General features: G+C 47.6%; 1 pseudogene; it reads right to left on the minus strand.

The window, feature by feature from the left end:
• The window catches only part of LOC123489047, a 43,210-nt pseudogene that overhangs the window by 14,029 nt on the left and 9,675 nt on the right, over positions 1-19,506 (minus strand).

Consider the following 19,506-nt stretch of genomic DNA (forward strand, 5'->3'; position numbering starts at 1 on the left):
GCAATGGACATACACAAAATAGTCCAAATTGGTGAAGTGAAATGAAAAAAATAAGTTGTTTTCCCAAAAAAATTCAAAAAAAATAAATAACAGAAAAGTGGTGTGTGCATACAGTGGGGGAACAAGTATTTGATACACTGCGACGATTTTGCAGGTTTTCCTACTTACAAAAGCATGTAGAGGTCTGTAATTTTTATCATAGGTACACTTCAACTGTGAGAGACGGGAATTCTAAAACAAAAATCCAGAAAATCACATTGTATGATTTTTAAGTAATGAATTACATTTTATTGCACTGACATAAAGTATTTGATACATCAGAAAAGCAAACTTCATATTTGGTACAAAAACCTTTGTTTGCAATTACAGAGATCATATGTTTCCTGTAGGTCTTGACCAGGTTTGACACCACACTGCAGCAGGGATTTTGGGCCCTCCTCCCATACAGACCTTCTCCAGATCCTTCAGGTTTTTGGGGCTGTTACGCTGGGCAATACGGACTTTCAGCTCCCTCCAAAGATTTTCTATTGGGTTCAGCTCTGGAGACTGGCTAGGCCACTCCAGGACCTTGAGGTGCTTCTTACGGAGCCACTCCTTAGTTGCCCTGGCTGTGTGTTTCGGGTCGTTGTCATGCTGGGAGACCCAGCCACGACCCATCTTCAAATGCTTTCTCTACTGAGGGAAGGAGGTTGTTGGCCAAGATCTCCCGATACATGGCCCCATCCATCCCTCCCCTCAGTGCAGTCGTCCTGTCCCCTTTGCAGAAAAAGCATCCCCAAAGAATGATGTTTCCCACCTCCATGCTTCACCGGTTGGGATGGTGTTCTTGAGGTTGTACTCATCCTTCTTCTTCCTCCAAACACGGCGAGTGGAGTTTAGACCAAAAAAGCTCTATTTTGTCTCATCAGACCACATGACCTTCTCCCATTCCTCCTCCCTGGATCATCCAGATGGTCATTGGCAAACTTCAGACGGAGCCTGGACATCGCTGGCTTCAGGGGGGACCTTCTGCGTGCGCTGCAGGATTTTAATCCATGGCGGCGTAGTGTGTTACTAATGGTTTTCTTTAAGACTGTGGTCCCAGCTCTCTTCAGGTCCAATGACCAGGTCCTGCCGTGTAGTTCTGGGCTGATCCCTCCCCTTTCTCATGATCATTGATGCCTCGAGGTGAGATCTTGCATGGAGCCCCAACCGGGGGTGATTGACGTCATCTTGAACTTCTCCATTTTCTAATAATTGCGCCAACAGTTGTTGCCTTCTCACCAAGCTGCTTGCCTATTGTCCTGTAGCCCATCCCAGCCTTGTGCAGGTCTACAATTTTATCCCTGATGTCCTTACACAGCTCTCTGGTCTTGGCCATTGTGGAGAGGTTGCGAGTCTTTTTGATTGTTGTGTGTGGACAGGTGTGCTTTTATACAGGTAACGAGTTCAAACAGGTGCAGTTAATACAGGTAATGGGTGGAGAACAGGAGGGCTTCTTAAATAAAAAGCGAACAGGCCTGTGAGAGCCGGAATTCTTACTGGTTGGTAGGTGATCAAATACTTATGTCATGCAATAAAATGCAAATTAATTACTTAAAAATCATACAAATTGTGATTTTCTGGATTTTTGTTTTAGATTCCGTCTCTCACAGTTGAAGTGTACCTATGATTAAAAATTACAGACCTCTACATGCTTCGTAAGTAGGAAAACCTGCAAAATCGGCAGTGTATCAAATACTTGTTCTCCCCCACTGTATGTATTCTCGCTTTGCTATGAAGTCCTAAATAAGATCTGGTGCAACCAATTACCTTCGAAGTCACGTAATTAGTTAAATAAAGTCCACCTGTGTGCAATCTAAGTGTCCACATGATCTCAGTATATATACACCTGTTCTGAAAGGCCCCAGAGTCCACAACACCACTAAGCAAGGGGCACCACCAAGCAAGCTGCACCATGAAGACCAAGGAGCTCTCCAAACAATATCCAAGGGACAAAGTTGTGGAGAAGTACAGATCAGGGTTGGGTTATAAAACAATATCTGAAACTTTGAACATCACGGAGACACCATTGAATCCATTATTAAAAAATGGAAAAGAATATGGCACCACCACAAACCTGCCAAGAGAAGGCCACCCACCAAAACTCATGGACCAGGCAAGGAGGTATTAATCAGCCGAGGCAACAAAGAGACCAAAGATAACCCTGAAAAGGAGCTTGCAAAGCTCCACAGCGAGAGGGTGGAGTATCTGTCTATATGACCACTTTAAGTCAGTAGCTACACAGAGCTGGAGCTTTACGGAAGAGTGGCCAGAAAAAAACATTGCAAAGAAGAAATAAGCAAACACGTTTGGTGTTCGCCAAAAGGCATGTGGGAGACTCCCCAAACATATGGAAGAAGGTACCCTGGTCAGATGAGACAAAAATTTACCTTTTTGGCCATCAAGGAAAAATGTCTGGTGCAAACCCAACACCTCTCATCACCCCAAGAACACCATCCCCACAGTGAAGCATGGTGGTGGCAGCATCCATGCTGTGGGGATGTTTTCATCCGGCAGGGACTGGGATACTGTTCAGAATTGAAGGAATGATGGATGGCGCTAAATACAGGGAAATTCTTGGAAACCTGTTCGTCGTCCAGAGATTTGAGACTGGGACGGAGGTTCACCTTCCAGCAGGACAATGAACCTAAGCATACTGCTAAAGCAACACTCTAGTGGTTTAAGGGAAACATTTAAATGTCTTGGAATGACCTAGCCAAATGCTCAGACCTCAATCTAGTTGGAATCTGTGGTATGACTTAAAGATTGCTGTACACCAGCTGAACCCATCCAACTTGAAGGAGCTGGAGCAGCTTTGCATTGAAGAATGGGCAAAAATCCCAGTGGCTAGATGTGCCAAAGCCTATAGAGACCTTATATCCCCAAAGAGACTTGTAGCTGTAATTGCTGCAAAAGGTGGCTCTACAAAGTATTGATTTTGGGGGGTGAATAGTTATGCACGCTCAAGTTTTTCTGTTTTTTGTTTTATTTCTTGTTTGTTTCACAACAACAAAATGTTTTGCACCTTCAAAGTGGCAGGCATGTTGTGTAAATCAAATGATAAACCCCCAAAAATCCATTTAAATTCCAGGTTGTAAGGCAACAAAATAGGAAAAATGCCATGGCGAGTGAATACTTTCGCAAGCCACTGTATACAAGTGATTGTCCCGACTTTCAAGAACCCTAAGCTAACAAGAGCAATGTTGTTTCGCTTTAGGGATTGCGTAGTCAGGACAATCCTTGTATTCACTTTGAATACCACTTCAATCCCTTGTATACCACTCCAGTAAAACATCAACTGTAGATTTTTGTCTAATGTCTGAGGGCTGAAAAATCCTTATTGAATATTTGTATTGGGTATTTCTAAATTAAACATTTTATATATTTTACAAATGCTTGTATTGAACTTTTATTTTTAGAGTTAAATACTGTATGTCTGTTTTGAGTATTTGTTGGCTAACCCCCTTTTTTTGTCAATATTATAAAAAATATTATTTGTATCACTGTTCTGCAACATATGCTTAAATTATTTAAGTATTTCCTGTGCTAGATCTAATGGATAATGTTTGCTTTATAAATATTGTTCTATGTTCTGAATCTAGAAAAACATGCTAAAATGCTAACGAAATTAGCCCTGGAGCATTATATAGCGCTATAAAATAAAAATACGTTTTGAGATTTGTGTCGCATATTTGAATATTCTAATGATAGAATTAAACAAGGCCTTTAAACACTTGTTGGACGATACATGTAAATATGAAATGCCTTTTATGATGTCTGACGGAGTTAAATCCAGTTAGTTGCATTCTATTAAGAATTAAAACATTGTTTTTACGTGTGATAGCAGATACTTTGGTCTATCAAAATATATATTTCAAACGTTGTAAATATTAAGACAAATATTTCTTGAAAAAAGTAGAGATTTTCCCATCTGTTAAGAATCCCTGAGCTATATCTCAGAAAATAACTTGTGTGTGAAACATTGTTGCATTTAAACTTTAGATCACCGGTTACTTTGTGTGATAAACGTGAAAAAATATATTTGTAATAGGAAGTAAAATTATACATTTCGATTGGGAAATGCTTAGCCTAATTTTGTGTTTTTATATTATATATTGGGACCTACTGGCTTATTATGGCTGAGTGAATGGGCTGCTTATTCTTTAACATCATGCTGTGTGTGACTGCTATCTTTCTATCAGCCCTATGTGTTTTACAAAAAGTGTTCTCCCCCTACATGGGGTGTGTTGGTATTACGGACTGTGACGTGATGAGCTTGGACACAGGAGAAGAGAGAGAGACCAGCAGAGAAGAGACCAGACGAGGAATCAGTGGTTTAGGATAAACGTAAATACTTTACTGAGAATTGGTAACAGAAGGATCTCAGTAATACTGGGGAAACAACAAACACTAGAGCTAGAAAACTCACTCGGGAGACAAACGCACATGGCAAGCGAATCGAAGCTTCTGCAAAGGGAAACAGAAAACACACCTCTCTGCCTCTCTAACCTGGTGGTCCCTGCACGCACCACCCACGTGGAGTTCAGGTCTCAGGCAGCCTCTGGAACTGCCGTTCTGCTGCCAACAAGGCAGAGTTCATCTCAGCCTATGCTACCCTCCAGTCCCTCGACTTCTTGGCGCTGGCGGAAACATGGATTACCACTGAAAACACTGCTACTCCTACTGCTCTCTCCTCGTCTGACCATGTGTTCTCGCATACCCTGAGAGCATCTGGTCAGCGGGGTGGTGGCACAGGAATCCTCATCTCTCCCAAGTGGACATTCTCTCTTTTTCCCCTGACCTATCTGTCTATCTCCTCATTTGAATTCCATGCTGTCACAGTCACTAGCCCATTCAAGCTTAACATCCTTGTCATTTATCGCCCTCCAGGTTCCCTTGGAGAGTTCATCAATGAGCTTGACGCCTTGATAAGTTCCTTTCCTGAGGATGGCTCACCCCTCACAGTTCTGGGTGACTTCAACCTCCCTAAGTCTACCTTTGACTCATTTCTCTCTGCCTCCTTCTTTCCCTCCTCTCCTCTTTTGACCTCACCCTCTCACCGTCCCCCTACTCACAAGGCAGGCAATACGCTTGACCTCATCTTTACTAGATGCTGTTCTTCTACTAATCTCACTGCAACTCCCCTCCATGTCTCCGACCACTACTTTGTATCCTTTTCTCTCTCGCTCTCCTCCAACACTACTCACTCTGCCCCTACTCAGATGGTAATGCGCCGTCGCAACCTTCGCTCTCTCTCTCCGCTTTACTCTCTCCTCTTCCATCCTATCATCTCTTCCCTCTGCTCAATCCTTCTCCCTCCAATCTCCTGATTCTGCCTCCTCAACCCTCCTCTCCTCCCTTTCTGCATCCTTTGACTCTCTATGTCCCCTATCCTCCCGGCTGGCTTGGTCCTCCCCTCCTGCTCCGTGGCTTGATGACTCATTGCGAGCTCACAGAACAGGGCTCCGGGCAGCCGAGCGGAAATTGAGGAAAACTAGACTCCCTGCGGACCTGGCATCTTTTCACTCCCTCCTCTCTACATTTTCTTAATCTGTTTCTGCTGCTAAAGCCACTTTCTACCACTCTAAATTCCAAGCATCTGCCTCTAACCCTAGGAAGCTCTTTGCCACCTTCTCCTCCCTGCTGAATCCTCCTCCCCCCCCCCCCCTCCTCCCTCTCTGTGGATGACTTCGTCAACCATTTTGAAAAGAAGGTTGACGACATACGATCCTCGTTTGTTAAGTCAAATGACACTGCTGGTCCAGCTCACACTGCCCTACCCTATGCTTTGACTTCTTTCTCCCCTCTCTCTCCAGATAAAATCTTGCGACTTGTGACCGCCGGCCGCCCAACAACCTGCCCGCTTGACCCTATCCCCTCCTCTCTTCTCCAGACCATCTCCGGTGACCTTCTCCCTTACCTCACCTCGCTCATCAACTCATCCTTGACCGCTGGCTATGTCCCTTCCGTCTTCAAGAGTTGCACCCCTTCTCAAAAAACCAACACTCGATCCCTCTGATGTCAACAACTACAGACCAGTATCCTTTCTTTCTTTTCTCTCCAAAACTCTTGAGCGTGCCGTCTTTAGCCAACTCTCTTGCTATCTCTCTCAGAATGACCTTCTTGATCCAAACCAGTCAGGTTTCAAGACTGGTCATTCAACTGAGACTGCTCTTCTCTGTGTCACGGAGGCTCTCCGCACTGCTAAAGCTAACTCTCTCTCCTCTGCTCTTGTCCTTCTAGACCTGTCTGCTGCCTTTGATGCCGTGAACCATCAGATCCTCCTCTCCACCCTCTCCGAGCTGGGCATCTCTGGCGCGGCTCACTCTTGGATTGCTTCCTACCTGACCGGTCGCTCCTATCAAGTGGCGTGGCGAGAATCTGTCTCCGCACCACGTGCTCTCATCACTGGTATCCCCCAGGGCTCAGTTCTAGGCCCTCTCCTATTCTCGCTATACACCAAGTCACTTGGCTCTGTCATATCCTCATATGGTCTCTCCTATCATTGCTACGCAGATGACACACAACTAATCTTCTCCTTTCCCCCTTCTGATAACCAGGTGGCGAATCGCATCTCTGCATGTCTGGCAGACATATCAGTGTGGATGATGGATCACCACCTCAAGCTGAACCTTGGCAAGATGGAGCTGCTCTTCCTCCCGGGGAAGGACTGCCGGTTCCATGATCTCGCCATCACGGTTGACAACTCCGTTGTGTCCTCCTCCCAGAGTGCGAAGAGCCTTGGCGTGACCCTGGACAACACCCTGTCGTTCTCCGCTAACATCAAGGCGGTGACCCGATCCTGTAGGTTCATGCTCTACAATAATAATAATAATAATAATATGCCATTTAGCAGACGCTTTTATCCAAAGCGACTTACAGTCATGCGTGCATACATTTTTGTGTATGGGTGGTCCCGGGGATCGAACCCACTACCTTGGCGTTACAAGCGCCGTGCTCTACCAGCTGAGCTACAGAGGACCACAACATTCGTAGAGTACGACTCTGCCTTACACAGGAAGCGGCACAGGTCCTAATCCAGGCACTTGTCATCTCCCGTCTGGATTACAGCAACTCGCTGTTGGCTGGGCTCCCTGCCTGTGCCATTAAACCCCTACAACTCATCCAGGATGCCGCAGCCCGTCTGGTGTTCAACCTTCCCAAGTTCTCTCATGTCACCCCGCTCCTCCGCACACTCCACTGGCTTCCAGTTGAAGCTCGCATCTGCTACAAGACCATGGTGCTTGCCTACGGAGCTGTGAGGGGAACGGCACCTCCGTACCCTTCAGGCTCTGATCAGTGCCTACACCCAAACGAGGGCATTGCGTTCATTCACCTCTGGCCTGCTGGCCCCCTACCTCTGCGGAAGCACAGTTCCCGCTCAGCCCAGTCAAAACTGTTCGCTGCTCTGGCACCCCAATGGTGGAACAAGCTCCCTCATGACGCCAGGACAGCGGAGTCACTCACCACCTTCCGGAGACACTTGGAAACCCCACCTCTTTAAGAAATACCTGGGATAGGATAAAGTAATCCTTCTACCCCCTTACCCCACCCCCCAAAAAATAAATTAAAAATATAATAAAATAAATAAATAAATACATATTGTAAAGTGGTTATCCCACTGGCTATAAGGTGAATGCACCAATTTGTAAGTCGCTCTGGATAAGAGCGTCTGCTAAATGACGTAAATGGAAATGGAAATGGAAATCATAATTAGTGATAGATCACACCTGACTGTCATTATTGTCTCTAGGACGGTCTCTGCCGCCCTCTGGTGACAGGTGGAACCATGACACGGTGTGACGATCCCGGCTGTCTGAGTCGGGTCCTGTCTGGTGACTAGTGTTCCTGCTCGTATTCTCCAGTTTCCCGAGGGTTCGGGAACGCTCCGGGGAGCGCTCTGGTTTTCCGCACCTGCATCCCATCAGCAATCTGCACACCTGGTCCTGATCATCACCCCTTCTTAGGCTCTGGCCCAACATCCAGTTCCTGCCGGATCGTTAGCCATGAACAGTATGTTTGTCAGCGTATCAGCCTTTGAGTTCTAGCGTTAGTTTTGTTGTTTTGCACCTTGTTGATTTGCTGTGTACTCACCTCCGTTTTGTTCTGTCTGCAGTCTCTCACCCGGAACCTTCACCCAACCTCTGCCTGATGGTCGGCGGCTGCCGAGCCAGTACCGACCAACCACTGCACCCTCAACAACCCATCCACGCCACCCGCTCTGTTCCCTGGATTATTCAGCTTCACTCGGACTCTATAAATAAACACTCACCTTTGTCTCACGTACCGTGTCCTGGTCTGCTTCTGGGTTCTGGCTTAGTTAACCGTGACAGAACGATCCGGCCAGTAATGAACCCAGCGGACCTGGACTCTGTTCGCCATGCTATTACCCAGCAGGAGAAGATGTTGGGCCATCATAGCACGGTACTACAGGAGATCGCGTTGTCAGTTCGGAACCTTTCTACCGGTCTGACGGAGGTCCAGAACCAACGCAAGTGTCCGGTGGAGGATCCACTACCGGTTTCACCCATCTCGCCTGCCGCTTCTGAAGCTGTGTCCATCCGTGAGCCCAAGGTTCCGACGCCGGATAAGTATGAGGGAGAGCTGGGAAGATGCCGTTCCTTCCTTATGCAGTGTGGACTAGTGTTCGATCTACAGCCCTACTCTTATGCCACAGACAAGGCTAGGATAGCCTTTGTGATTGAGTTGCTGCGTGGTCGAGCGCTGGAGTGGGCTTCAGCCGTTTGGGAACGACAGGATCCCTGCATGGCTTCATACCAGGGGTTCACGGCCGAGATGAGGAAGCTCTTCGACCATTCCGTCCGAGGGAGGGACGCAGCTAGGCGCCTGTTTTCGCTTCGCCAAGGAACTCGCAGCGTGGCCGACTTCGTGATCGAGTTCAAGACGTTGGCTGTGGAGAGTGGGTGGAACGAGGAGTCTCTGCAAGCGGCCTTTTACCAGGGTCTGTCGGAGCAGCTCAAGGATGAGTTGATCTCCTATCCGGAGCCTAGTGACCTGGACAGCTTGGTAGCTTTGTCTATTCGGGTGGATAATCGAGTCCGAGAGCGAAGGAGGGAGAAGCAATGGGTCCCGTCCAACCGATCAGCTTCTCAGGATCCAGTCGGGTCGTCCAAACTGCGCGGCTCGCTAAAGTTGGGAGGACTTTTAGCGAGCCAGTTTCGACCTCTCAATACCTCTGTCAGACCCCGTTTCCCGGCTACCCTTATGAACAGGAATCAGAGCTTAGCGATTAACGCTTTTATCCGATTCAGGTGCCGATGGAAGCTTTCTAGATGCCGAGTTGGTGGAACAGCTGGGGCTTTCCAAGGAGCAATTGCCGGAAGCCATTGAAGCTACCACTCTGAACGGCAGTAGTCTGGCACGTATCACGATGAGGACTGAACCGGTTAAGATGCGGTTGTCGGGGAATCATTCTGAGATGATTTCATTCTTCATTCTGCCGTCTTCCCATGTTCCTCTGGTCCTTGGATACCCCTGGCTGAAGGAACACAATCCCACGTTCGATTGGGTGACGGGCAAGGTAACGAGTTGGAGCCTTGATTGTCATCCTATCTGTCTCAAGACTGCCTGCCCCCATTCGGTTCCCAGTCAGGTGATTGAGGCTAAACCCCCAGATTTGTCCCTGGTTCCCGAGACATATCACGATTTGGGGGAAGTTTTCAGTAAGCAGAAGGCTCTGTCACTCCCTCCCCACCGACCATATGATTGTGCCATCAACCTGGTCCCTGGAGCTGTCTACCCCAAGGGAAGGTTATACAGTATCTCCCGACCTGAACGTGAGGCGTTGGAGACCTACATCAAGGAGTCCCTAGCTGCTGGTCTCGTTCGTCCCTCGTCATCACCCCTGGGGGCAGGATTCTTCTTTGTGGGTAAGAAGGATGGCTCTCTTCGACCGTGTATTGATTATCGGGGGTTGAATGACATCACGGTCAAGAACAAGTATCCCCTGCCCTTGATGAGTTCTGCCTTCGACTCCTTACAGGGTGCTACGGTGTTCACCAAGCTAGACCTACGCAATGCGTATCACCTGGTCGGATCAGAGAGGGGGACGAGTGGTTGACGGGTTTCAATACACCGATGGGTCACTTGAGTATCAGGTGATGCCGTTTGGACTGACCAATGCTCCAGCGGTATTCCAGAGTATGGTGAAACGACGTCCTGAGAGATATGATCGGTCTCTTTGTGTTTGTTTACCTGGATGACATTCTGATCTTCTCGAAGGAACCTTCCGACCACGTCCAGCATGTCCGGCAGGTTCTGCAGCGATTGTTGGAGAATCGCCTGTTTGTGAAGGCCGAGAAGTGCGAGTTTCACGCCCACCACGACATCCTTTCTCGGGTACATCATCTCCAGGGGAGAGATTAGGATGGACCAGGAGAAGGTTAGAGCGGTTCTGGAATGGGCCCAGCCCGGTACGAGATTGCAGCTCCAGAGATTTTTGGGGTTTGCGAATTTCTACCGCAGATTCATCCGGGATTACAGCCGTGTGGCCGCTCTCCGTTAACTGCCTTGACTTCCAGCATCAGGACCTTCAAGTGGAATCCGGAGGCGGATCGAAGCGTTTCTGGATTTGAAGAGGCGATTCACCAACGCACCGATTCTCTCTCAACCGGACACGGCCCGTCAGTTCGTCGTTGAAGTGGACCGCGTCTGATGTGGGAGTTGGCGCCATCCTGTCGCAGCGATGCTCCACGGACAGTAAACTCCATCCCTGCGCCTACTACTCTCGTCGCCTTTCCGCCTGCGGAGAGGAATTACGATGTGGGTAACCGGGAGCTTCTCGCGGTGAAACTTGCCTTGGAGAGAGTGGCGCCACTGGTTGGAGGGGGCGGAGCAACCGTTTATGGTCTGGACGGACCACAAGAATCTTGCTTACGTGCAATCGGCTAAACGTCTCAACTCCCGTCAGGCCAGGTGGGCGTTGTTTTTCGGACGATTCAAGTTTGCCCTGGCGTTCGACCGGGATCTAAGAACGGCAAGGCGGACGCCTTGTCCCCGGATGTTCTCCAAGACGGAGGAGAGTGGGTCCAAGACCGAGACAATCCTCCCCGGAACTGCGTCGTAGGAGCAGTTATGTGGAAGATTGAGGAGGAGGTGCTGGCGCCCCTTCGGACTCAGCCCGGTCCCGGTAACGGTCCACCGGTCGGTTGTTTGTGCCTGAGTCGGTTCGTCCTGCTGTCCTCAAATGGTCCCACGCCAGCAAGATGGCTTGTCACCCTGGCGTGGCTCGGACTATGGCGTTTCTTCGCAGACGTTTTTGGTGGCCTGCCATGGCCGAGGATACTCGGGGTTTTGTTGCTGCCTGTCCAGTGTGTGCGCAGAATAAGAGTACCAATCGGCCCAGCTCTGGACTACTTCACCCCCTTCCTATTCCCCGGCGACCATGGTCGCATCTGGCCCTGGACTTCGTCACGGGGGTTGCCCGCTTCTGAGGGGAACACGGTCGTTCTGACTATCGTGGACAGATTCAGCAAGTTCGCCCACTTTGTGCCAATTGCCAAGCTTCCCTCTGCCTCGGAGACGTCCGAGATCCTGGTTAGGGAGGTTTTCAGGGTCCACGGTTTGCCCAGTGATATCGTTTCCGACCGTGGCCCTCAGTTTACCTCTGCTGTCTGGAAGTCCTTCTGTTTGGCCATTGGAGCTACGGTCAGTCTCACATCTGGTTTTCACCCCCAATCCAATGGTCAGGCGGAGAGAGCCAACCAGAAGATGGAATCAACGCCTACGCTGTCTGGTCTCTTCCAACCCCACCTCCTGGGCCTCTCAGTTGCCTTGGGTTGAGTATGCCCACAATACTCTTCCTACATCTGCCACTGGGATGTCTCCCTTCCAGTGCCTGTATGGCTATCAACCTCCCCTGTTTCCTTCTCAGGAGAAGGAGCTCTCAGTGCCTTCTGTGCAGGCCCATATTCGGCGTTGCCACCGGACCTGGCATCGGGCCAGAAAGGCACTCCTTAGAGTTTCGGACCGGTATCAGCTCCAGGCGAATCGTCGGCGGATTCCCGCTCCCACCTATACCATCGGAGATAGGGGTTTGGTTGGCCACACGGGATCTTCCGTTACGGACTGAGTCTAGGAAGTTGTTGCCGAAGTTCATTGGTCCGTTTGTGGTGGAGAAGGTGATCAATCCAGTGGCAGTTCGACTCAAACTACCGAGGACGCTCAGAGTCCATCCCACCTTTCATGTCTCCTGCCTCAAGCCTGTCTTCCTCAGTCCTCTGTTGCCTCCTCCGCCTCCTCCTCCTCCTCTCGGATGATCGGAGGTGGTCCTGCCTACACGGTGCGTCGCATCATGGATTCCAGACGGCGGGGCCGGGGTTTCCAGTATCTCGTGGACTGGGAGGGGTATGGCCCTGAAGAGAGGAGTTGGATTCCGCGCGACAGGTCCTGAGACGCAGACCTCATCAGTGACTTCTACCGCCTCCATCCTGGCGCTCCGGGAAGTCCGCCCGGTGGCGTTCGTCGGAGGGGGGTACTGTGACGATCCCGGCTGTCTGAGTCGGGTCCTGTCTGGTGACTAGTGTTCCTGCTCGTATTCTCCAGTTTCCCGAGGGTTCGGGAACGCTCGGGAGCGCTCTGGTTTTCCGCACCTGCATCCCATCAGCAATCTGCACACCCTGGTCCTGATCATCACCCTTCTTAGGCTCTGGCCCAACATCCAGTTCCTGCCGGATCGTTAGCCATGAACAGTATGTTTGTCAGCGTATCAGCCTTTGAGTTCTAGCGTTAGTTTTGTTGTTTTGCACCTTGTTGATTTGCTGTGTACTCACCTCCCGTTTTGTTCTGTCTGCAGTCTCTCACCCGGAACCTTCACCCAACCTCTGCCTGATGGTCGGCGGCTGCCGAGCCAGTACCGGACCAACCACTGCACCCTCAACAACCCATCCACGCCACCCGCTCTGTTCCCTGGATTATTCAGCTTCACTCGGACTCTATAAATAAACACTCACCTTTGTCTCACGTACCGTGTCCTGGTCTGCTTCTGGGTTCTGGCTTAGTTAACCGTGACACACGGACACTGTCCTTTCAGCATCACGAGCCTGTTACACTCACATCCTTTGACGTTATCACTGTTGTCGCTTTTGGTGATAGCGTGATAGTGATGGCATTAGGCTGTGCAAGCAGTGTGGCTGTTGCTGCTGGTAGCATTATCTGTATGGGTGCTGTCTCTGTGAGTGGCAGCCAAAAGCGTGGCTCAGCCTCAGGCATGTTTGATTCAGTGATGCTATGTTTCTGTTATTATTCTTGATTTTAGAGTTTGGTACAACGTGTTGGAAGATAATAGAGATTTAATAGAGGTTCCAATATGGTTCACACTGACTCAACCAACCATGTGATCACAATCATGCAGAAAGAGTATCACAGAACTGAGCAGCTGAATGTAGGGAGAATTCTCATAATGATAGCAATAACAATAACAAGATATTACATAATAGTAATATGATAATGTGCTGTCGGACTGTCTATCAGTTGGATTTGGAGCTGAGAGAGAGATGCTCTCGGGAGTATTTACTCAAACACACTGAGTGCTCTGTTTCTATTGATCAAATCAACATTGAACGGCAGGCAGGCTATATCTGGAGCCATTCTGAACGAGGCAGCCATAACAGCACATTATCCACCCATTACCATCCCAATGTGTGTCATGTCTGAGAAGAGGTGTATTAGTAAAGTTGTGCCTACCTGAATGGCAACAGAGATGAAGAGAAAGGCAGCAGTCAGAGTGAGGTAGGGACTGTGTCGCATCACCAGGATGAAGCCCTTGTGGAACGGGATCTGCTTCTCCGTCTTCGAAATGTATGGATCTGTGCGAGGAAGAAAAGGAATAACATTTGAAAGTGTCAAAGGAGACAGTTTCTTTGGTTTCTGTCTTTTATCCCAACCCTAAATCTAGCCCATGAAGCACCACACATTCTGTGATGAGAGAATATACAGTAGCATGAGTGAGACACGTATGGGGGATTTCGCCTCCAATCTGGCAACCCTGTAGCTGCCCCTGCATTGCAGCATTGCTATGCTCTGTCTGTTCCACAGGGCTTGCCACTACAGAGAACCAGAACTAACAGGTTCACTGGTGGTGAGGTCAGCAGTTCACTGACAGCCTCCATGTGCATGAAAAACAAGATGTATTATTTTTTTAACCTTTATTTTAGCAGGGAGTCCCATTGTGACCAAGGTCTCTTCACTTTTGCAAGTGAGCCCTGCATCTCACAATTGCACAGAGATATGGATGGTAGATTCTCTCCTTTTACACTTAATACTTAATAATTTATTCTTATTTTTTCCCCTGAGCTGGATAATCATTGGATAAGGATGGAGCTAGCTAAATAGTCAGTTCAGAATAAGGCTAAACTGCTTACTGGTACTTTGCAAATGAGGTTAGAGTGAAATATGAGAGGGGGAAGAGAGCACACACACTTGCTGGGGAAAAGTGTGCACAAACACACACACACACACACACACATGCACACAAAACACACATACATACACACACACAGACTCACCATCTCTCTCTTTGACTCCCAGGAACATGACCACAGTGCAGATGAGAAACACTCCTCCTATCACACCAGCAGCAATCATATACACCTCCTTCTGCAAAAGGATAAAAGAAAAAACAATCATATACTGTACACCTCATTCTACAAGGGAGGATAGAGAGCATATAAACTTATTCAGCAAAGGCAGGAAAAAAACAACAGTGTAAATCTATCCTTTATTTGTTTATTACACTACTCTTCCTTGGGCCCACTATCAATCTTTAAAGCATTTGGTTACAGAAGGAGCACATCTGTACTGAGCCTTTCTCAATTTCCATTTTGTAACTCCACCCAAATACTGCACTTCAACCGTTATCAAAAAGTCACATTAGAAGATATCGATGTGTTTGTTGACCCTGTCATTTTACGCTAGCACTCCTTAAATCGCTCTAGCAGATACCAGATCTCATAAATCACTGAACAGATTAGATAAAAGCATAGACAGAAAAAAATCCTTAAATACATCCTACCAAAATACTATAGAGTCTTGAAGATTTCATGTTGACCCCAACAGGAACTGCACTGCCCTAAACAACTCTGGGCTTGTTTGCCATTTTTTCCAGGCGGTGCAGCAAAGTGGTTTATTATTATTTATTCACATCAAACGTTCCGCCAATTTCTGAGGGACTGGAGAACTCGCCCAGATGAATGAGCCACCTCACCCGCGAACTCAGAGGAATCTAGTGGTGACAGTGCTCCAAGTGTGTGTGTTTGTGTGTAAATGCTCAGCATGGCTACAAAGGGTCCTGCGTGGTTAGAGAGCCGAACCATCTGGGTTTACCCAAAATCATTTGAAAAGGCACCACTTGAGCCCCTGAATAGCCGCGGCGTGCCCGAATCCAACACGGAACAGTTTGGGCTGGAGCCCGCTCGCCGCGTTTTGCCCATGAACCCATAAACCACCTTTGCATTCACAAGATTCACATCAGGGTCTCTGGGTTGTCTCAGTGATGTTTTCATTGGCTATATGTACAGTATACTGCTAAGGAAATGAACAACCAGTTCAATTCAAATGTAATGTTCCGGTCTGGGTTTGGCTGGAAATAGATGTTCAATATTGTTAGTCCCCTAATCCCAACAAACTACATGTCGAGTTTGGGGTCTGGGGTTCATTCAGGTGTTTTTGAATGTGATAAAAATAGCCTTAATCACACACAGACTGTGGTCACCCCCTCAGTGTGGGGAGGAGTCTCTTATTTTAGGGAAGGGGTTTGATGGCTGATGTCAGGGAGGAAACCCCTTTTTGTGGTCAGTGCCAAGGGAGGGGAGGAAGCTGGGGCATCCTATGGTCACTTCAAACCCAGGATGATAAATAATATATGTCTATAAAGCCCTCTTTAAGTTGGTACATGGTAAGACTAAATCTCACCGCTAGACAGTCTACAAACACAAACTTCCTATTCATCATATTCCTTTAAGTTTCAACACGTCACTATTTTCATACTTGTTGACCTTCAACTGGTTTCCTGTTTGTTTCCTTTCAACTTTGAGACTTTAAAAAAGGAAATGAAAAAGTGAAGTTAAAGGAAAAGATGCCCCTGAAAGTGCAGCCCTGAGGTAGTTGAGGACACTACTGTCACTTACAGTTATTTTCAAAATCGGAATACCATGGTAACACCCCAGGTCAGGTTGTTTGTTGTCGCGGTGACACTTACAGCATGTGACAGGAAGTCCTGGGAGTGAACGATTCTCTTGACGATCTCGGCCCCACTGCCGTTGCCTAGGTGACCGGTGGACATGTTGTGGTGGGGGCAGTGCTTCAGGGTGTGGGCGCTTGCCACAATCTGACCCTGGATGGCAGCGCCAACTAGAGTACCCAGCACCTCCAGGGTCATACCTGCAGTATAACATATTTTTTACAGTATTAAGTACTATCAAAACAGAATGACAGAATAGTGCTTGAATTTTATTAAACAAACTAAGGTCTGTTTAATAGTGACCTACGATAGGCTGTGGCTGAGTCTCTCTCCTTCTGGTCTGTACTGAGAAACATGGTGAGGGCAGAGTAAGGCACATGGAAACACTGGGAAACACAGAAGAAACACAGAGGACATGATTAGATATGGTTAGATATAGGACAGAGGGTCAGAGTCCATATCATTTCCACCTTTTGGGGATATTTTATGCTGCATGTTCCACTCAAGACGATGATTCACTGCAACATTAACCCTTAAGAGCACCCGTGTGTCAATCTAAGTAACATCATAATAAAATCCCCATCAAAATCTGTCAATTTAAGCTAGAAATATACGTTTTTGTCATAGGCTGCTACTCAATCCACCGCATCCGTCTATGTCGGCCTTCCACATATGTGGTGGAAAGTGGGCGAGCTACAGGGTTGTTTGTCAGACCATGAGTCGTCCCGAAAATCAGTCTTCTAATGAAAACATCTGTAGCATCCAAACCGTTTGGGCAACAAACTAATATGACTCCACTATGGAAAGGGGAGATTCTCACAAACAAGATGGTATTCTCCATTTTGTGTCACGGGACTTATTTGAAGGTAAGCGGTACCGGTTTAAAAAATACATGGAAAGTATGGAGGTAGTTTTGTGCCCAAAAAAAAAAGGTGTTAAATATGTGTCCAAAAAACACAAATATTTCCTTAGCTTTCTTATATCTCCTCTTCAAAACCTTATCCCTTATGATAAATTTTTTGACTGTCTTTTTTGCCATTTATGAATGTGTATTCAATGTGTTTCTATGGGCTATAGTAGTAAAGGCCAAATTTAGTAGATCAGTCAGCAACCCTAGCCTTCGCCTTCAACCCCAGCCTTTCTTCTCCTTTGTCATTTACACAACAGCTCAATCAGCGACCGAACAACTCACCGAGCGTCCAAAGATATGACAGAAATAAACACTGCCATGAAAGACTGTCCCAGCCCTTCTCCTTCTCTTCGGCCCAGGGCGGGATGGAGGGAAGGAGGGATGGAGGGAAGGAGGGAAGGCCAAGCATGTCATTTGTGGGGCCTTGTTGTAAAAACACAATTTATAGAACCCAATTTGACCAGAGCTTTGCCTCACGTAGAAGGACTTACAGTGGTCATCAAATCATGATTGAATGATTACACTGGCCGGTGATGTACACTACCTGTTTTTTTATTGTTACTACTGTAGGGCCTTAAAGTGATAGCAGCTGTTTGTTCTCAGTCTCTCACACACAAAGACAATGAAGGGAAGCTAAAAGTGGCAACCAGCATTTACCCACCCAGCGGTCTCTGACAGGGCCGAGTGTATACTTATCAAGTAGTTAGAATGACGTCATTATAGGCCATCGCAATGTGGCTACGATGGGCAGTGGTAAACATGCTCTGTAGCATATGTGAAAATAGATTAGAGAGAGAGAGAGCAGAGGAGAGAGAGACATTGCAGAGAGAAAGAGAACGAGAGAGAGAGAGAGAACGAGAAAAAAGAGAAAAGGAGAGTGAAAGAGAGGGAAAGGGTTTGAAGCTGTACCATAGTAACAAAATAAACCTAAATAAACACACTTGTTTGAGGTGAACTATCAAAAGGGTTTTGTTTTATGACATGTTGGCTCTGCTCACTATAGTATTGTGTTGGGTTCTGCAAGTCATCTCTGCTTATCTGTATATTTTCTGGCAGATAGAAAGCTGTATCCAGGAACAATGGTAGTTGGGTAAACAAAGTCAGTGTTGAATAGTGTTAGATAAGATACTGTATCTGAGAAGGAGGATGTAAATGGTTGTCCTTGTGGGCCAACGTTTATGTAGTACTAGCAGTAGTTGGTATCTGGCTGGTACTTACAGTGATGAGTGTCTGGTAGAGGCAGTAGAAGCCCAGGTACCAGATGAATCGTCCGTTTGTGAAGGGAGGAACGAACCACAGGTAGAAGTAGGAGACCACCACAAACGGAGTACAGCCCACCATCCTACAGAGACAAAAAGGGAGGGCAGGGTTATTGTTTCTTATTGCATATATTTTTTTGGTTTGTTGGTATTTTACCCCCTTTTTCGCTGCAACTCCCGTACGGACACAGGAGAGGCAAAGGTCGAGAGTCATGCGTCCTCCGAAACACAACCCAACCGAGCCGCACTACTTCTTGACACAGTGCCTGCTTAACCCGAAAGCCAGCCGCACCAATGTGACGGAGTAAACACCATACACCTGGTGACCGAGTCAGCGCGCACTGCGCCCAGCCCGCCACAGGAGTCACTAGTGCACGATGGGACAAGAACATCCCTGCCGGCCAAACCCTCCCCTACCCTGGACGGCGCTGGGCCAATTGTGCGCCGCCCCATGGGTCTCCCAGTCACGGCCAGCTGCGACAGAGTCTGGACTCGAACCAGGATCTCTAGTGGCACAGCTAGCACTGCAATGCAGTGCCTTAGACCACTGCGCCACCCGGGAGGCCCTTATTGCATATCTTAATGGCTATTGTTTGAGCAAACATTTTAGTCAAATTTGGTATAATTTTTTATTGTGAAACTCTGGCCTCATTATGGGTTTGTGCAATGGATAAAGACATGACAGTTTATCTCAGCAGGCTGGTTTAGACAACTATGTATAAAAGCCTGTAAACCTGTTAGGCCAGTGATAGATTGATGGTGTGTGGGCTGTTTTAGGTGCGATGGATGGTGTGTTTGTGAATCTGAAGGAATCCGTTCTGAGTTAGTGTGGCGGCACAGTGGGAGGACGGGAAGATGCAATATGCCACAGAATCGCTAACTCGCATGATCATGAGCATTATTCAGGCACACGCGCACACACAGGCATCTCAGGACATAATAATTATTCTGCATTGTGCAGTTTGGAGGATATGGGGAGCTGTGTTGTCTATGTATAATTCATCCAGATACAACTTGTACATACTGTATCATTATGGGCTAAGGGAACAGCTGTGTGTTTCACTGTGGAGATAGAGATATATATATATATATAGAGAGAGAGAGAGAGAGAGAGAGAG

The sequence above is a fragment of the Coregonus clupeaformis genome, unplaced genomic scaffold (genome assembly GCF_020615455.1).
Source record: "Coregonus clupeaformis isolate EN_2021a unplaced genomic scaffold, ASM2061545v1 scaf2714, whole genome shotgun sequence".
In the NCBI taxonomy this organism is placed as follows: domain Eukaryota; kingdom Metazoa; phylum Chordata; class Actinopteri; order Salmoniformes; family Salmonidae; genus Coregonus; species Coregonus clupeaformis.